At 42.2% G+C, this 17042-nt stretch overlaps 1 protein-coding gene and 1 long non-coding RNA gene across 3 annotated transcripts in view; both read left to right on the top strand.

The window, feature by feature from the left end:
* The window catches only part of LOC139530786 (regulator of G-protein signaling 6-like), a 55490-nt gene that overhangs the window by 3267 nt on the left and 35181 nt on the right, over positions 1-17042 (top strand). The gene's annotated exons all lie outside the window — the stretch shown is intronic.
* LOC139530789 (uncharacterized) lies at positions 9-7795 on the top strand. The gene is made up of 2 exons (XR_011666122.1): positions 9-259; positions 7346-7795. It is a non-coding gene; the product is annotated as an uncharacterized lncRNA (long non-coding RNA).

Genomic DNA, 17042 nt, shown 5'->3' on the forward strand with positions numbered 1-17042 from the left:
GTGTTTCTCTGACAGCCCATATAACATGGTATAGGACAATTTTATAATTTACAAGAAGGTACGGACTCTATAAGTAAGCACCCAATGTAGGTATCCATTGAAAGACATGGAGCGATATCATTTGCCTGTTTCTGATGTAGATTGGTACAGTAATGAATCTCACAGTGGTTCCTGACATCTCTCTCCCAATGTCTAGAACAGTTCCATCTCAATGTCTGAACCATATGAATATGACAGGAAGAGCCACATCCAATGGCAGGTAATGGAACATGTTCTAAACCCTCTCTCTGTGGGTTTAGAACTCTGTGGGTTTAGAACTCTGTGGGTTTAGAACTCTGTGGGTTTAGAACTCTGTGGGTTTAGACACAGTCACTGACGGGACCCACAATGGCCACAATAACCTTCCTCTGGCAGCCCGGCAGACTGTCTGCACTCTGCAGCCCTCTGAAGTTTTAATAAGCTCTCCATCAGTTTGGGTTTGGGGGAGAAAAAGTCCTTTATGTGTCAAGGGTAATTATACAATCCCTAAGGCACTTGAATCTCAATGCCTGTCATTTGATTGGAGAGGAGAGAAGAGAAAAGGAGAGGATGAGCTGCACCATGGGTAATGATATAGTGTGGGACTCAGAGGAAGTAGCTGTTCCTCCAGGGTTGGGCTTGTCTGCTCTCTCTGGAGCCACTCGGCACAGGCAGGCCCATTCAAAAACCTGTCTCAATGTGCTGATGATGAAAAAACTAAAGCAAAGAGTTGACAGATCCAATTCCATTCTGTTATTTTTTGTCATTTTTGCTAATGACTATTTAATAGTGGGGAGAGATAAACAAATGATTTGATAAAAGAAATGGAGTCAGTAGAGGATGGATGATGACATGGTTCAAGAAAACATTTTTAGCTGATTGAAGTCCCCCGAGCATGATTATAATGATAATGAAGAGTTGACATGATCCTGTGCCTTGTTCAGTGCTGAAATACAGTTCCTAGAATGACCACTTAGCCCTCAAGCCTCCACTTCTCCTATCCACCTGAATGAGCAGTCAGAACATTAGCAGGTTTAATGTGGTTTAATGTGGTCACACGCCGTACAGAGATGTTGGACAGTGGCTCTACATGTCAGACACGACACAATCAAATCAAATCAAATTGTATTTGTCACATACACATGGTTAGCAGATGTTAATGCGAGTGTAGCGAAATGCTTGTGCTTCTAATTCCGACAATGCAGTAATAACCAACGAGTAATCTAACCTAACAATTGGCTCGGGTGGTTGTTGTCCTTGATGATCTTTATGGCCTTCCTGTGACATCGGGTGGTGTAGGTGTCCTGGAGGGCAGGTAGTTTGCCCCCAGTGATGCGTTGTGCAGACCTCACTACCCTCTGGAGAGCCTTACGGTTGTGGGCGGAGCAGTTGCCGTACCAGGCGGTGATACAGCCCGACAGGATGCTCTCGATTGTGCATCTATAAAAGTTTGTGAGTGCTTTTGGTGACAACCAAATTTCTTCAGCCTCCTGAGGTTGAAGAGGCGCTGCTGCGCCTTCTTCACCACGCTGTCTGTGTGGGTGGACCAATTCAGTTTGTCTGTGATGTGTACGCCGAGGAACTTAAAACCTGTTGAGGCCAGGGGTTCCGCTAGCGGAACTCCTCCCACATTCCACTGAAAAGGCAGAGCGGCAAATTAAAAAAAAACATTTTTTTTAAATATTTAACTTTCACACATTAACAAGTCCAATACAGCATATGAAAGGCAGACATCTTGTGAATCTAACCAACATGTCCGATTTTTAAAATGTTTTACAGGGAAGACAAAATATGTAAATCTATTAGCTAACCACCTTAGCAAAAGACACCACTTTCTAACACCAACGTCCATCACCAGCTATCACTAATTCGACCAAATGAAGATATATATATAGCCACTAACCAAGAAAACAACTTCATAAGATGACAGTCTGATAACATATTTATTGTATAGCATTTTTTTTTTTTTGAAAAATGTGTATATTTATGGTATAAATCATAAATTACATTTCAGCTACAATCAGAAAGCAGCCATAACATTTACAGACACCAACATCAAATACCGAATTACTCCTCATAAAACATTTCTGAGAAATACATACTGTGCAGCAATTGAAAAACAGGATTCTTGTGATTCCAGACAATATTTCCGATTTATTAAATGTTTTACATCGAAAACTAAATGTAGCGCTAAATTAGCATAGCCACGCCAGACAGACACACTTGGGCGCGCGCGACCAGTTGACATGCACGACAGATATATGAAATAACATTATAAATTTGGTCTTACTTTGGCTGATCTTTCATCAGAATGTTGATCAAGTTGTCCTTAGTCCAGAAGAGTCGTTCAATCCATTCAGAATGGCAACTTTCCATCTTCATTTAGCAGGGGTACTGGTCGAGTGGCACGGAACTCTCCAACGTAAACAAAGTAAACATTACGGAACACGGCAAAACTCCCGAAAAAATTCAAATAATCTGATTAAACTATATTGAAAAAACATACATTACGATGACATGGTCTCATTTATCAAATCAAATCCGAGCTGGAGATAGTTCACATCCGAAACGGCAGCAAAACAAAACATGATATCTCTCCCAAGTCGCACGCTTCTGAATTCCTGAAATTGACGGTCACGTCAAAGAAATAGGTCTTATTTCACGTCAAAACAAGATAAACGCATGATTTCTCCTCTGACGTCCTCTAGACACCCAGAGGAAGGCGTACGAGGTGTGTTTCGGGTCATAAGTGGCATGACCATGTATAGGCAGAGCGTTGAAGCGAGCATAAACATCTTGCATTTTACTTCCTGGTCGGGGAAAGTGCTGCCAAAGGACTTGTGTTCCACTTAGAGAAAAAATTAAAACGGTTTTAGAAACTTGAGACTCTTTTCTATCCAATACTATTAACAATATGCATATTGTAAGAGCAGAAATTGATTAAAAGGCCGTTTGAAAATTTGCGCATATTTTCCAGTTTTTCCAATTCGCCCCCTATAGCCCAAACAGGTTAAAACTTACTACCCTCTCCACTACTGTCCCGTCGATGTGGATAGAGGGGGTGCTCCCTCTGCTGTTTCCTGAAGTCCACGATCATCTCCTATGTTTTGTTGACATTGAGTTTGAGGTTATTTTCCTGACACCACACTCCGAGGGCCCTCACCTCCTCCCTGTAGGCGCTCACCCCCTCTCGTCGTTGTTGGTAATCAAGCCTACCACTGTAGTGTCAATTGCAAACTTGATGATTGAGTTGGAGGCGTGCATGGCCACGCAGTCGTGGGTGAACAGGGAGTACAGGAGAGGGCTCAGAATGCACACTTGTGGGGCCCCAGTGTTGAGGATCAGCGGGGTGGAGATGTTGTTACCTACCCTCACCACCTGGGGGCGGCCCGTCAGGAAGTCTAGTACCCAGTTGCACAGGGCGGGGTCGAGACCCAGGTTTTATGACGAGTTTGGAGGGTACTATGGTGTTAAATGCTGAGCTGTAGTCGATGAACAGCATTCTCACATAGGTATTCCTCTTGTCCAGATGGGTTAGGGCAGTGTGCAGTGTGGTTGCGATTGCGTCGTCTTTGGACCTATTGAGGCGGTAAGCAAATTGGAGTGGGTCTAGGGTGTCAGGTAGGGTGGAGGTGATATGGTCCTTGACTAGTCTCTCAAAGCACTTCATGATGACGGAAGTGAGTGCTACGGGGCGGTAGTCGTTTAGCTCAGTTACCTTAGCTTTCTTGGGAACAGGAACAATGGCGGCCCTCTTGAAGCATGTGGGAACAGCAGCCTGGGATAAGTATTGATTGAATATGTCCGGAAACACACCAGCCAGCTGGTCTGCGCATGCTCTGAGGACGCGGCTGGGGATGCCGTCTGGGCCTGCAGCCTTGCGATCAAATGAAGCCTTGCAATGAAATGAAGATTGAAGCAAATGGAGACATCTTTAGCTCCTAGAGTACGACATCTACAGATGTAGGATCTTAATTTGATCACCATATTGCAGGAGAACTTTCCTAGGACATACCATGTGGTGTATTTGAGGTTTAAAAAGACTTCTGAAGTTTGTAATTTCCACTTTGAAATTTCAGACCTGATTTTCCCTTAATAAAAAGGTATCAAACCGTACAAAAATGCCCACTATTTATAATCTACACAATTCACATTTCCTGTTGCTGCAGGCTTATTTTCCAGCTGTATCAAACTAGCTTATATTAAGATCCTACATCTGTAGCTGTCCGACACACTTCACTCTCATAAATATTCACCCTCCATAGATTGCTGATGGCTTTTCCAGCCTCTGATTGTTCCTGGCTGATGTATTCTGATTCAGACACTAAATTGCTGCCTGGCCTGAGGGCTGCCAATGCTTCCCGATGAGGGCCTCAGTAATCACATGTTTGTATGAATGTATTTTTCATGCTCCTTATTCAGCTCCCTTTGAGCTGCAGGCATTCTGCTCTGATAACAGGTGTCCTATTGCCTACTGATGCTATAGAAATGGACTTTGTGAGTTTACATGGAAATGCTTTTGAATGTTTTATTGAAAGTTGTTTTCCCAGGATCTTACATGTTTTACAAGGGGCTGTCATGTTGTGGAACACCACCTGGGCTGTGCCATTGATTATATGTTACAGTGGACACTGTAAGCGTTTTAAAACGTAATTCCTCTCAATTCTACGACTTGAAGCATTATGTTCTGGCAGGTAGCTTATGCTACACAAGTCCTGCTGCTTTGGTTGAACAGGGAACTGCCTGCAGGAATATTCAGATTTTAATCACCAACAACAACAACAGTAGTCAGATGATTATTGTGGATTAGCAGATTTACAGGGATATTACTTGAAGAGCCTTCAAAATGTATTCACACCTCTTGACTTTTTCCACATTTTGTTGTTGTCAGAGTTTACTAGGAGTGGTGGGTTGGAGTCAGGCTCAGAGAGCAGAGGGTTCGGTAAATCATAATTTATTCTCCGGCACAAAACGGTCACGCCAAAATACAGGGTGCATAAAACAGACCAGCCCAAACACAGGACCAAACAGTCTGGAGAAAACAAACACGAAAACACATCCACAACCAACAGAGTAACAATCCCGCACAAACCTAGGCGGACCTAAGAGGCTTAAATAGACATAAATCAAGAAACGAAACAGGGAACAGGTGCAACCAATAAGACAAAACTAAACGAAAAGGAAAAAGGGATCGGTGGCGGCTAGTAGATCGGCGACGACGACCGCTGAGCGCCGCCCGAACAGGCAGGGGACCCACCTTCGTTGGGAGTCGTGATAGTTGTCTTACTGCCTGAATTTAAAATGGATTAAAATTAGTTTTTTTGTCAGTGGTCTACACACAATACCCAATAATGTCAAAGTGGAATTATGTTTTTCAAATTTTGTACATATTAACAAAAATTGAAAAGCTGAAATATCTTGAGTCGATAAGTATTCAACCCCTTTGTTATTTTTATTTAAACTTTTTTTAATTTAACCAGGTAGGCTAGATGAGAACAAGTTCTCTGTCAGGGTTTACTAGGAGTGGTGGGTAGGAGTCAGGTGCAGAGAGCAGAGGGTTCGTTGAAATGTAATGATTTATTCTCCGGCACAAACGGTCACGCCAAATACAGGGCGCATAACACTGACCAGCCCAAACACAGGACAAACAGTCCGGAGAAAACAAAAAAACGAAAACACATCCACAACCAACAGAGTAACAAATAATCCCGCACTAACCTAAGCAGGCCTAACAGGTTTAAGTAGACAAAAATCAAGAAACACAAAAAGGAACAGGTGCAACTAATAAGACTAAACCAACAGAAAAGGAAAAAGGGATCGGTAGCGGCTAGTAGACCGGCGACGACGACCGCCGAGCACCGCCCAAACAGGCAGGGGAGCCACCTTCGGTGGGAGTCGTGACATTCTCATTTACAACTGCGACCTGGCCAAGATAAAGCAAAGCAGTGCGACACAAACAACAACACGGAGTTACACATGGAATAAACAAACATACAGTCAATAATACAATAGAAAAGGCTATATACAGTGTGTGCAAATGAGGTATGATAAGGGAGTTAAGGCAATAAATAGGCCATAGTGGCGAACAGTTCAGGAGCAAACGTTTGCTTAACAAGTCACATAATAAGTTGCATGAACTTGAATATCCCTTTGATCATAGTGAAACATTGACTCATGGGGTTGAATACTTATCTAATCAAGATATATTCATGTTTTATTTTTAATATATACAGTACCAGTCAAAAGTTTGGACAGACCTACCCATTCCAGGGTTTTTCTTTATTTTTACTATGTTATACATTGTAGAATGATAGTGAAGACATCAAAATGATGAAATAACACATGGAATCAGGTAGTAACCAAAAAAGTGTTAAACAAATAAAAATATATTTGATATTTGATATTCTTCAAAGTAGCCAACCTTCGCCTTGATGACAGCTTTGCAAACTATTGGCATTCTCTCAACCAGCTTCATGAAGTAGTCGCCGGGAATGCATTTCAATTAACATTTGTGACTTGTTAAACGTTAATTTGTGGAATTTCTTTCCTTATTAATGCGTTTAAGCTGTGTTGTAACATGGTAGGGTTGGTATACAGAAAATAGCCCTATTTGGTAAAAGACCAAGTCCAATAAGCAAAGAGAAACAACAGTCCATCATTACTTTAAGACATGAAGGTCAGTCAATCTGGAAAATGTCAAGAACTTTGAAAGTTTATTCAAGTGCAGTCGCAAAAACCATCAAGCGCTATGATGAAACTGTCTCTCATGAGGACCGCCACAGGTAAGGAAGATCCAGAGTTACCGCTGCTGTAGAGGATAAGTTCATTAGAGTTACCAGCCTCAGAAATTGCAGCCCTAATAAATGCTTCACAGAGTTTAAGTAACAGACACATCTCAACATCAACTGTTCAGAGGAGACTGCGTGAATCAGGCCTTAATGGTCGAATTTCTGCAAAGAAACCACTACTAAAGGACACCAATAATAAGAAGAGACTTGCTTGGGCCAAGAAACACGAGCAATGGACATTAGATCGCTGGAAATCTGTCCTTTGGTCTGATTAGTCCAAATTTGAGATTTTTGGTTCCAACCACCGTGTCTTAGTGAGACGCGGAGTAGGTGAACGGATGATCTCTGCATGTGTGGTTCTCACCGTGAAGAATGGAGGAGGAGATGTAAGGGTGTGGGGGTGCATTGCTGGTTACACTGTCAGTTATTTATTTAGAATTCAAGGCACACTTAATCAGCATTGCTACTACAGTATTCTACAGTGATACGCCATCCCATCTGGTTTGCTCTTAGTGGGACTATCATTTGTTTTTCAACAGGACAATGACCCAACACACCTCCAGGCTATGTAAGGGCTGTTTGACCAAGCAGGAGAGTGATGGAGTACTGCATCAGATGACCTGGCCTCCACAATCACCCGACCTCAACCCAATCGAGATGGTTTGGGATGAGTTGGATCGCAGAGTGCACGAAAAGCAACCAACAAGTGCTCAGCATATGTGGGAACTCCTTCAGACTGTTGGGAAAGCATTCCAGGTGAAGCTGGTTGAGAGAATGCCAAGAGTGTGCAAAGTTGTCATCAAGGCAAAGGGTGGCTACTTTGAAGAATCTAAAATATTAAATATATTTTGATTTGTTTGACACTTTTTTTATTACATGATTCTGTATGTGTTATTTTATAGTTTTGATGTCTTCACTATTATTCTACAATGTTGAAAATAGTATAAATAAAGAAAAACCCTTGAATGGGTAGGTGTGTCTAAACTTTTGACTGGTACTGTATATATTTTTACAAAAAATGTAATTGTTCTTCCACTTTGAAATTACAGAGTATTTTGTGTGGATCATTGACAAATAAATTACAATTAAATCAATTTTAATCCCACTTTGTAATTCAACAAATTGTGGAAAAAGTCAAGGGGTATGAACAGTTTATGAAAGCACTGTACAGTATATATGGGAGAGAGGGGTAAGTTGAGCCAAAGGATTAGTTGAGCCATCCCTTGTTTCTAGGAAACCATACACAACATTTATAATGGAGTCTGTGAAGGATGAAACCACATTGAAAAGGCGGTAAGCAAGTTAGGTTCCAAAAAAGGATTTTCACCAAGTCAAAATTAATTTATTGTGTTGTAGGTTTCAAGATACTTGTATCTAAATCAAAGTAGATAGCTTTAAGAGTGTTTTATACATCAGTTGGGGTCTCTATAAGCTGCAATATGAGGTTCTTAACCTAGAATAGTCAAAATGTACAGCAGAGGGAGCTCCCCCCTATCCACATCGACGGGTCAGTAGTGGAGAAGGTGGAAAGTTTTAAGTTCCTCGGTGTACACATCACGGACAAACTGAATTGGTCCACCCACACAGACAGCGTTGTGAAGAAGGCGCAGCAGCGCCTCTTCAACCTCAGGAGGCTGAAGAAATTCGGCTTGTCACCAAAAGCACTCACAAACTTCTACAGATGCACAATCGAGAGCATCCTGTCGGGCTGTATCACCGCCTGGTACGGCAACTGCTCCGCACACAACCGTAAGGCTCTCCAGAGGGTAGTGAGGTCGGCAGAACGCATCACCCGGGGCAAACTACCTGCCCTCCAGGACACCTACACCACCCGATGTCACAGGAAGGCCATAAAGATCATCAAGGACAACAACCACCCAAGCCACTACCTGTTCACCCCGCTATCATCCAGAAGGCGAGGTCAGTACAGGTGCATCCAAGCAGGGACCGAGAGACTGAAAAACAGCTTCTATCTCAAGGCCATCAGACTGTTAAACAGCCACCACTAACATTTAGCGGCCGCTGCCAACAAACTGACTCAGCTCCAGCAACCTTAAAAATGGGAATTGATGGAAATTATGTAAAAATGTACCACCAGCCACTTTAAACAATGCCACCTAATATAATGTTTACATACCCTACATTACACATCTCTTATGTATATGTATATACTGTACTCTATATCATCTACTGCATCTTGCCATCTTATGTAATACATGGACCACTAGCCACTTTAAACTATGCCACTTTATGTTTACATACCCTACAGTACTCATCTCATAGGTATATACCGTACTCTATACCATCTACTGCACCTTGCCTATGCCGTCTGTACCATCACTCATTCATATATCTTTATGTACATATTCTTTATCCCTTTACACTTGCGTGTATAAGGTAGTAGTTGCGGAATTGTTAGGTTAGATTACTTGTTGTTATTACTGCATTGTCGGAACTAGAAGCACAAGCATTTCGCTACACTCGCATTAACATCTGCTAACCATGTGTATGTGACTAATAAATTTGATTTGATTTGATGTTTGCCCTCTGGTAAGTTGAGCCAATGGTCATAGAGAAAGTAGCTAACTGCCATCATACCCCATACAAAGATGATTACACTTTGTCAGTTTTATGCATAATACGCATCGTATTTTTGCAATGTGTCATGCATATTATGAACTCAAATGAATTTTTCTTGTTACAGAGCAGACATTTAATGCCCTGTGTATACAAATGTAAAACAAGAAGGAGTCTAGCCCCGCTTGAGATTCTTCAGAGAGAAGCCAAGGAAGTGAGAGAAGAGAAGAAGTCCATTCGAGCAGCAGCAATGAATGACATTTCTTTATGAATGACACTGAAGAAGTACGTTGACAAAAAAGAAAACGAACAAGTACCTGTGCGAAAGCGAAGCTATGATAGAGTAGCATAGACAGTCTGAGATGCTAAAGATATCAAGAGTCTCGCAGACCAGACAGACAGACATGAGTGATTTCTTTGAATCAAAGAGACCTTACAAGATCTCTGAATTTCTGTGTTTCTGATGGTGGTACAACACCACAGACTCCCTCTATCACTGATTATCTGTATGTCCAATGCTTCATATCTCTAATTGCTCTGTATCTTTGATTCTATGTGTGTGTGATGCTGAGTATGTGTGATGCTGAGGTATGTGTGATGCTGGGTATGATGTGATGCAGTGTTGAGGTTGAGGTGGCGGTGTACTCTAGCCCAGCTGCTCTGCATTTGAATGGCCCTCTGGGCAGGCAGCCTGGTGTAGTCAGTGTGAGATGGTGCTGAGGGAGGACCAGATGGTTATCAATATGCTCTGCTGCCGTCGTCCCCTAGGCCTGGTCACACTTCAGCCGGAAGAAATGCATTATCCTAATGCAAAGAACAACGGCCAGTCACAGTATAGCCCACTAATGGTACGGTATGAAATCATCATGCAGAGTTTTCACCCCAGTCTCTGTAGCTGTGAAGCTGTAATTGGTAGGACTATGTATTGACTTCAGGGCCATGTCTGAGACTTTCTTTTGTTGGGAGCGAATTGCAATAATATTAACCTGGATGTGCAGTTAGACAAAACTGACTGTGAATTTACCCATTACAGAAAGCCTGACTACACAGAAAGTGGAGAATGCTTATCCTGTCTAGTCTTGGCAGCGCTGTATTGTATCTTATAAACTGGGTGGTTCAAGCCCTGAATGCTGACTGGCTGACAGCCGTGGTATACCACTGGTCTGACAAAACATTTATTTTTACTGCTCTAATTACATTGGTAACCAGTTTATAATAGCAATAAGGCACCTCAGGGGGTTGTGGTATATGGCCAATATACCACGGCTAAAGGGCTGTGTCCAGGCACTCTGCGTTGCGTTGTGCTTAAGAACAACCCTTAGCCGTGGTATATTGGCCATATACCACACCTCCTCTGGCTTATTGTTTAATTGTTCAATGTAATTTTCTCTCAGAGAGGAATTGTTGAAGCAAAACAATGCCATAACTGTGGCACACCTTATTGCTGCAAGACCTCTGTGAGAGAGCTCAATATGTAATGCATGCACACACATGTACACACGTACACACACACACACCTGTCCTGCTTAATGGCCACTACCCGTTGTGTGTGTTTTGTCTTGCTCTGTCTGGCACGTTTAAGGCAATACATGGAGGACAAATTAAAGCAAGTGGCGGGAGCTGTGTGAAAACCAGCCTGTGACAAGGATCTCTGCTGTGCTGGAAAATGCAATTATTAATAGACTATTAATAGACAAGTCACATCTCCAGTCCCCAGGACAAATGTGTCTCCCCCTCATTATTCTGTGACTCTGCTCTAACTCTGGGTTCTTCTCTGTGGCAGTGGCTTGCTGTATACACAACTATTGTTGTCCGGGGACTCATGGGATGCTTTCTCTCTGCCTAAAGACAATCAAGTGTTGGTTCTGTGTTTCATCTCTGTTTGATTTGGATGTTGTTACCCCATTTGTACCTGAAGTGTGAGTGTATAGATGTGCTCTGCATGGTCTTATAAACCTCCAATACAGATGTTTCTTGAACAATTGTTAGTGTGTAAATATTGATCGTGAGGGACTAACACTGAAATGAGTCCTGCCGAGGTCTAGTTGATGAGTCAATTCAGCACCCTGCCTAAAGTTATTGTTCCAATAACTTTAAACATTTTTGCAACCAGGAAATGGCGGAGTGGTTTCTGCATAGTGCAACTTTAAAAGAGCTGTATTTTTAAAAATAAATAAAAATACAGCTCTTTTAAAGTTGCACTATGCAGAAACCACTCCGCCATTTCCTGGTTGCAAAAATGTTAATAGTTCACCTAATTTCAGTTTATGTGGCAAAACAACCAAGTATAGTATAGAGAATCATTGTATCATCTAAACTGCTGTGAAATATATTTTCCTTAACCAACAATATTGTATTTTCAACTGTTTGAAGTTGGTGTACAAAACCTAAAGTAAAAGACACAAAATGAAACTTAAGAACGGGAAGCATAGATATAGCGCATATATAACAGATCTACCACTTCTTATTCTTGCTTTCAATGAGATCTATAACGCACATTTCTATATGAATTTGGTCAGGTCGCCCAAAAAGTTACATATTGTAGCTTTAAATGTGAACGCTCTTTTGCTTGGTGGATGGACTATTCAGGCTGCTTTAAGCCTGTATCCCTAGGATGAGAAGATTTAAATATAAAGTATACTCCAACTGATATAATAGTCACAGTCAAGTGATGCTACTAATATTTTAACCAGCTGTTATGTTTTACCAGCCATCTGAGACCTAAAGGTCATTACAGTTCAATGCACATGAGAATTCATGTTTTACAACATATTACACAGCAGAATGAATGGCTTGAATCATGGAATCGGCGAGCATACTGTTTACTCTCTCTCTCTCTCTCTCTCTCTCTCTCTCTCTCTCTCTCTCTCTCTCTCTCTCTCTCTCTCTCTCTCTCTCTCTCTCTCTCTCTCTCTCTCTCTCTCTCGCTCTCTCTCTCAGTGCCTTCCCTCATCTCCACCCCTCTGTCCAACATTAATAACTGAAGAGAAATATTGAGTCCATGGGGACTTCATTCCTCTACTTTATTTTATTCATGTGGAACAAATTTATTCTCATCGGCTGGTATTTCTATCCCTTAATGTGACGGTAAATTGTGATGTTTTTGTCTCTAGTGTCCTCAAAAGTTGGATTTACAGTTAAATAAAACTGAGATCGCTTACTGTATGCAGTCAATAAGGCTGTCATTGTAAATAATAATTTGTTCTTAAATGACTTGCCTAGATGAATAAAGGTTAAAGAAAAAAAGAAAAAAAAGAAGGGAATGACCAAAAAGTACACATCTTTATACAGCACCTTGTGTCAAACACACTGTATTACCCATCACTCTCTCTGTGATGTGATGTATCCAATACAGCCTCAGCGACAGCTTCTACTCACAGATGAACAGGAGACATTATAGAGCAGCCCTCACCTCACCTTACCCCCGCCCCACATCCATTATCTCACCACAGGAAGGACTTGGCTCAGTTTGGGATTATTTATTTGTTACCCCCAGCTGTGAGTAAGAGAAGGCCAGAGACACAGGCAGGCATGCTCTACACTGTAGCAGGTCTGAGGATGGATGCCTGTCTGCCTGCACTGACCATGAATCACTCTCCACTCACCCTTAAGTGCCTCTGGGATAGGGGAGGATAGTGGAGGATATCTCAGTACTCAGTATATCTCATAAGACTCTCCCCACCATAGGTGTCCACTGGCTCCTCTTCACGGCTCCTGTACGCACTTTAGATAACACAACCCAAATGGACACACTGGTTGTCAACTGTAGTGCTGGGTATGAGGCATACCGCTACTTTATCAAGCATGAATGGTTTTACAAGCGTGTCCACTGGTGCCAAGGCAGGCATATCAGAAGTGCTGGTATGGTGTCACTCATACGATTGCGCTAAAGCTTGTGTATCGAGGCCAGGCTTGGTCTCCAAACTGTCTGCATATTTTAGTTTTGATACTGTTTTATTATAAAGGCTATCTCAAACTGTCACACAACACTAACGCTCCCTCTCTTTAGTCTGTATTGGACTTTCTGAGAATTATTTTACCCATCCAAATTGTAATTATGCAGATATCCCCAAATAATCCTGGAGGTTTGCTAAAACAACATTTTTCTTGGATAATTTGCCGTGTGTATTCCGTTAAAGGATTCACCACTCGATAGTGAAAACACTGTGAAGAAATGAAGGGCTTTTCTCCAGCTAGCTAGGGGACATCTTCTCAGTGAGGATTCTCTCTCTGCTCTCTCTCCGTCTGTACTGGTACTACAAGTCAACTGCAGTCAAAAGGAGCACATTAAATAATGCAGGAGATGTTTATCGTGCTCATTAGGGCCGATGCGTGGGGTTCCATATGTACTTATGGTGATGCAGAGCTCACCGCTGGGAGGTTGGTCAGAGGGGGTTGGGGGTGTAGGGAGGAATCAGGCACCACGCTGCCCCAACTGCTGCATGCCCCACAACCCCCCTAGGTCGCACCTCACCCACCTACTCCAGAGTAGGGTAAATGGAACATGTCTTAAATACCATCTTACAGTAGATATCCCCAGCAATTGGGTGTGCAAAAACAGTGATGACAACCTCCACCTCATAGGGATAGAGTTGAAGATGATTTGTCTTTCAATCATATTAAAATCAGTTGAAATGCAATCAAATCAATAATCAGGTGGGCTCTGAAATCTTTGATTTGAAATCCCTGTTCTTTAGTGTGTGACGTGTAAACAGAACAGTTGCTCTCGAATCCTCTCTGGTCTGACATTGGGATGTCTGACAGTTAGGCATGTGATTGGCAAGCCTCTCTGTGGGCCTGCGGTGCTGTTGGCACACTGAATGAAGCTCTGGACTGGAGAGTTGCACCGTCCATTAGATCAGGGTTTCGGTCAAACCTCTGTTAGTCTGTTTCAGCTTCCAATGCAGCACCGACTTCAATACAACACATTCAAACCTTTGGAAGTCTGTTTCAGCTTCCAATGCAGCACCGACTTCAATACAACACATTCAAACATCTGGAAGTCTGTTTCAGCTTCCAATGCAGCACCGACTTCAATACAACACATTCAAACCTCTGGAAGTCTGTTTCAGCTTCCAATGCAGCACCGACTTCAATACAACACATTCAAACCTCTGGAAGTCTGTTTCAGCTTCCAATGCAGCACCGACTTCAATACAACACATTCAAACCTCTGGAAGTCGTGGTCTAAAAAACGGTGTTTTTGCTAAATGCTCCAGTAGATTTTCACTCTGCTGTTTCTGTGTTGTACTCGTAGCCAGTGATGCCTGGGACTGCAGGCTACTCATGCTGTCTCCTCAAAGCCATAGGGAAGAGGGGCTTGAAGAAGAATGTGAGTTCACAGATAAACAATGAGAGAATATAGTCACACACTTAATGTTGGGTAAAGCATGACAGTGGATGGCTGCTTTTTGCATCTGACAGTAAGCCAGTGTGGGCCTAGCGTTCAAAATTAATATTGCTGTGTTTCACTAGTGTCACAGAATAACGTTGTGGAAATATTGTGTGTTGATCATGTAAAACTCTTTCATTAACTTAACATATCACCATCTGCTCTCCTTTCATGTCTGTTTTGATGACGATCTGAGGCATGCAGATTAGTTTTCTTCAACATAGCATTTGCAGCATATAGAACAAGTCATCAGGTCAGGATAACATTGGTCTGTAAGGTAAGGATGGACTGTGGTGTTCCTGGAGTGTCGGAGGGTCTCTGTAATTGTCTGTCTGATGAGGGCGAAGCATGGATGAGTCACCAGCCGCAAATGTTAATCACCACAGCCAACTCGTCTTCCTGTAGAGCCCTCAGAGGGCCAGACTGTTGGCCTGGGTTCATGGACCTGCATCAGAATAGCTGATTACCCGCCAGGATTCACTGACAGCTCACCCAATTGGAACCGTTCTGCGTGGTTTAGCTTCTTGTGTTTCTCATTGTCAGAAAGCCACAGCTCAATGGCGGAAAAGGCAAGCAGGAAGAAATACAACCTGGCCTGGTGATTAGAATGTTCTCAATCATGTATCCCTTTTTAAGCTATCGTCCCAGAAAACAATATCACCATACCTGATCCATGTTGCTAAGACAAGGTATAAGGTCAGAGTTGAATGACTACAGTTGTATAACAACCACCTGCAGCAAATAGAATATACATAACCAGCTTGAATATTTTAATATTAAGTCTTGTCCTCAGTGTCGTAGGCAGACAAAGGTAAATGGAGATTTTCAAGTAAAGAAAGTTAAACTATCTGGCATTTATGTGAGTGTTAGAAACCACACGATCATGTTCTCTGTCTCTCTCTCGCTCTCTCGCTCTCTATCTTTCTCTTTCTCTTTCGCTGTCTCCCTCTCTCTCTGTCTCTCACGTTGTTTCTCTCTCTCTCTCGCTCTCTCGCTCTCTATCTTTCTCTTTCTCTAGCTGTCTCCCTCTCTCTCTGTCTCTCACGTTGTTTCTCTCTCTGTCTGGAAAATAGCTGTCAACCTCAACAGAGAGAGAGTCTTTACACAGACCTCAACTAACCACCAATGACTAATGTGTACAGAATCTCACTCTTATTGGTCTGTCAATAACTCATAAGGCTGTGGTCAGAATATTCATCTCAAATGCCTCACCACATTTATTCCACAGTGCAACGAAATTCCCTACAAAGGGAAAATGCAGGCAATGCCAATCTCCTGGAGGGAGTTAAAGACTGTGGAACATAGAAGGCATTATCTAATTTTGACTGATGACCTATTACATGATATAAAGACAAAGATATTACATTGGGAACTAAGTACAGAATCTATCAGAGGTGAAATAACATTCAGTAAACCCACAATGGCTCAAAACTGCTTACCTCTACCTGGTACGGGGCTCATTTTCTAAGACTCTGAAATGCACAAAGCCCTGAATTTGAGCCTACATTAACTTAAAGTGGATATTAGTCTTCATAAGGTCAGAGGGAAGGCGGAAAAAGAGCCCTAAAGCTTTTAAGCACACAATAATCATGTGAATCAATACGGCCCAGAACAGAGAAGAGTTAGGGCTCTGCTGCAGTCAGACTGAAACACGAGAAGAAGCTAAAATGGTTATTCCCATGTTCTGATGACATACCAGAAATGGAGTTACCAACAAATGCACATTTATAAACATATGTGTATTTTTCACTGAGCAACCTTTTAGTTTTTAACTTGATAGCACAACTGTGTGTTCAATTGTTGCTTGCTTTACATGGCTTTTTTGTACTTTGCTAATCCCCTAAAGCCCTAATTGCTTCTGCGATGCTGTCACATACTTATTCACTCTGGGAGTGGAGAAAAAAGCATCTCCAGAACAGAACAGCGCTGTAAGCTTTCCCTGAACGACTGCTGGATGTTGAGTTCACAGCACCACCAGAGCAGCACTGTGTTAGAAGAACTGTGTAAATTAGACAATTATTTGATGTTGGTTAAAGAATAATATGATTCAGCTAAGGTACTAAGGTGCAAAATCTTGTCTGGGACACATTTTGTGATAAGCCCAACGTCTTCTGTTTGCTGAAAACCACTGGCTAGACTAGTTTGATCTGGAGCTAAATGGCAACGTAACATGCAGCATCTACAAAAGGTACTGTTTTCTGTGCCCAGATGACAGTATATCTGTTTTTAGAATGAAATGGCCGCAACCCCCTGTGAACTTGTGTACA

The sequence above is a fragment of the Salvelinus alpinus genome, chromosome 9 (assembly GCF_045679555.1).
Source record: "Salvelinus alpinus chromosome 9, SLU_Salpinus.1, whole genome shotgun sequence".
Lineage (NCBI taxonomy): Eukaryota > Metazoa > Chordata > Actinopteri > Salmoniformes > Salmonidae > Salvelinus > Salvelinus alpinus.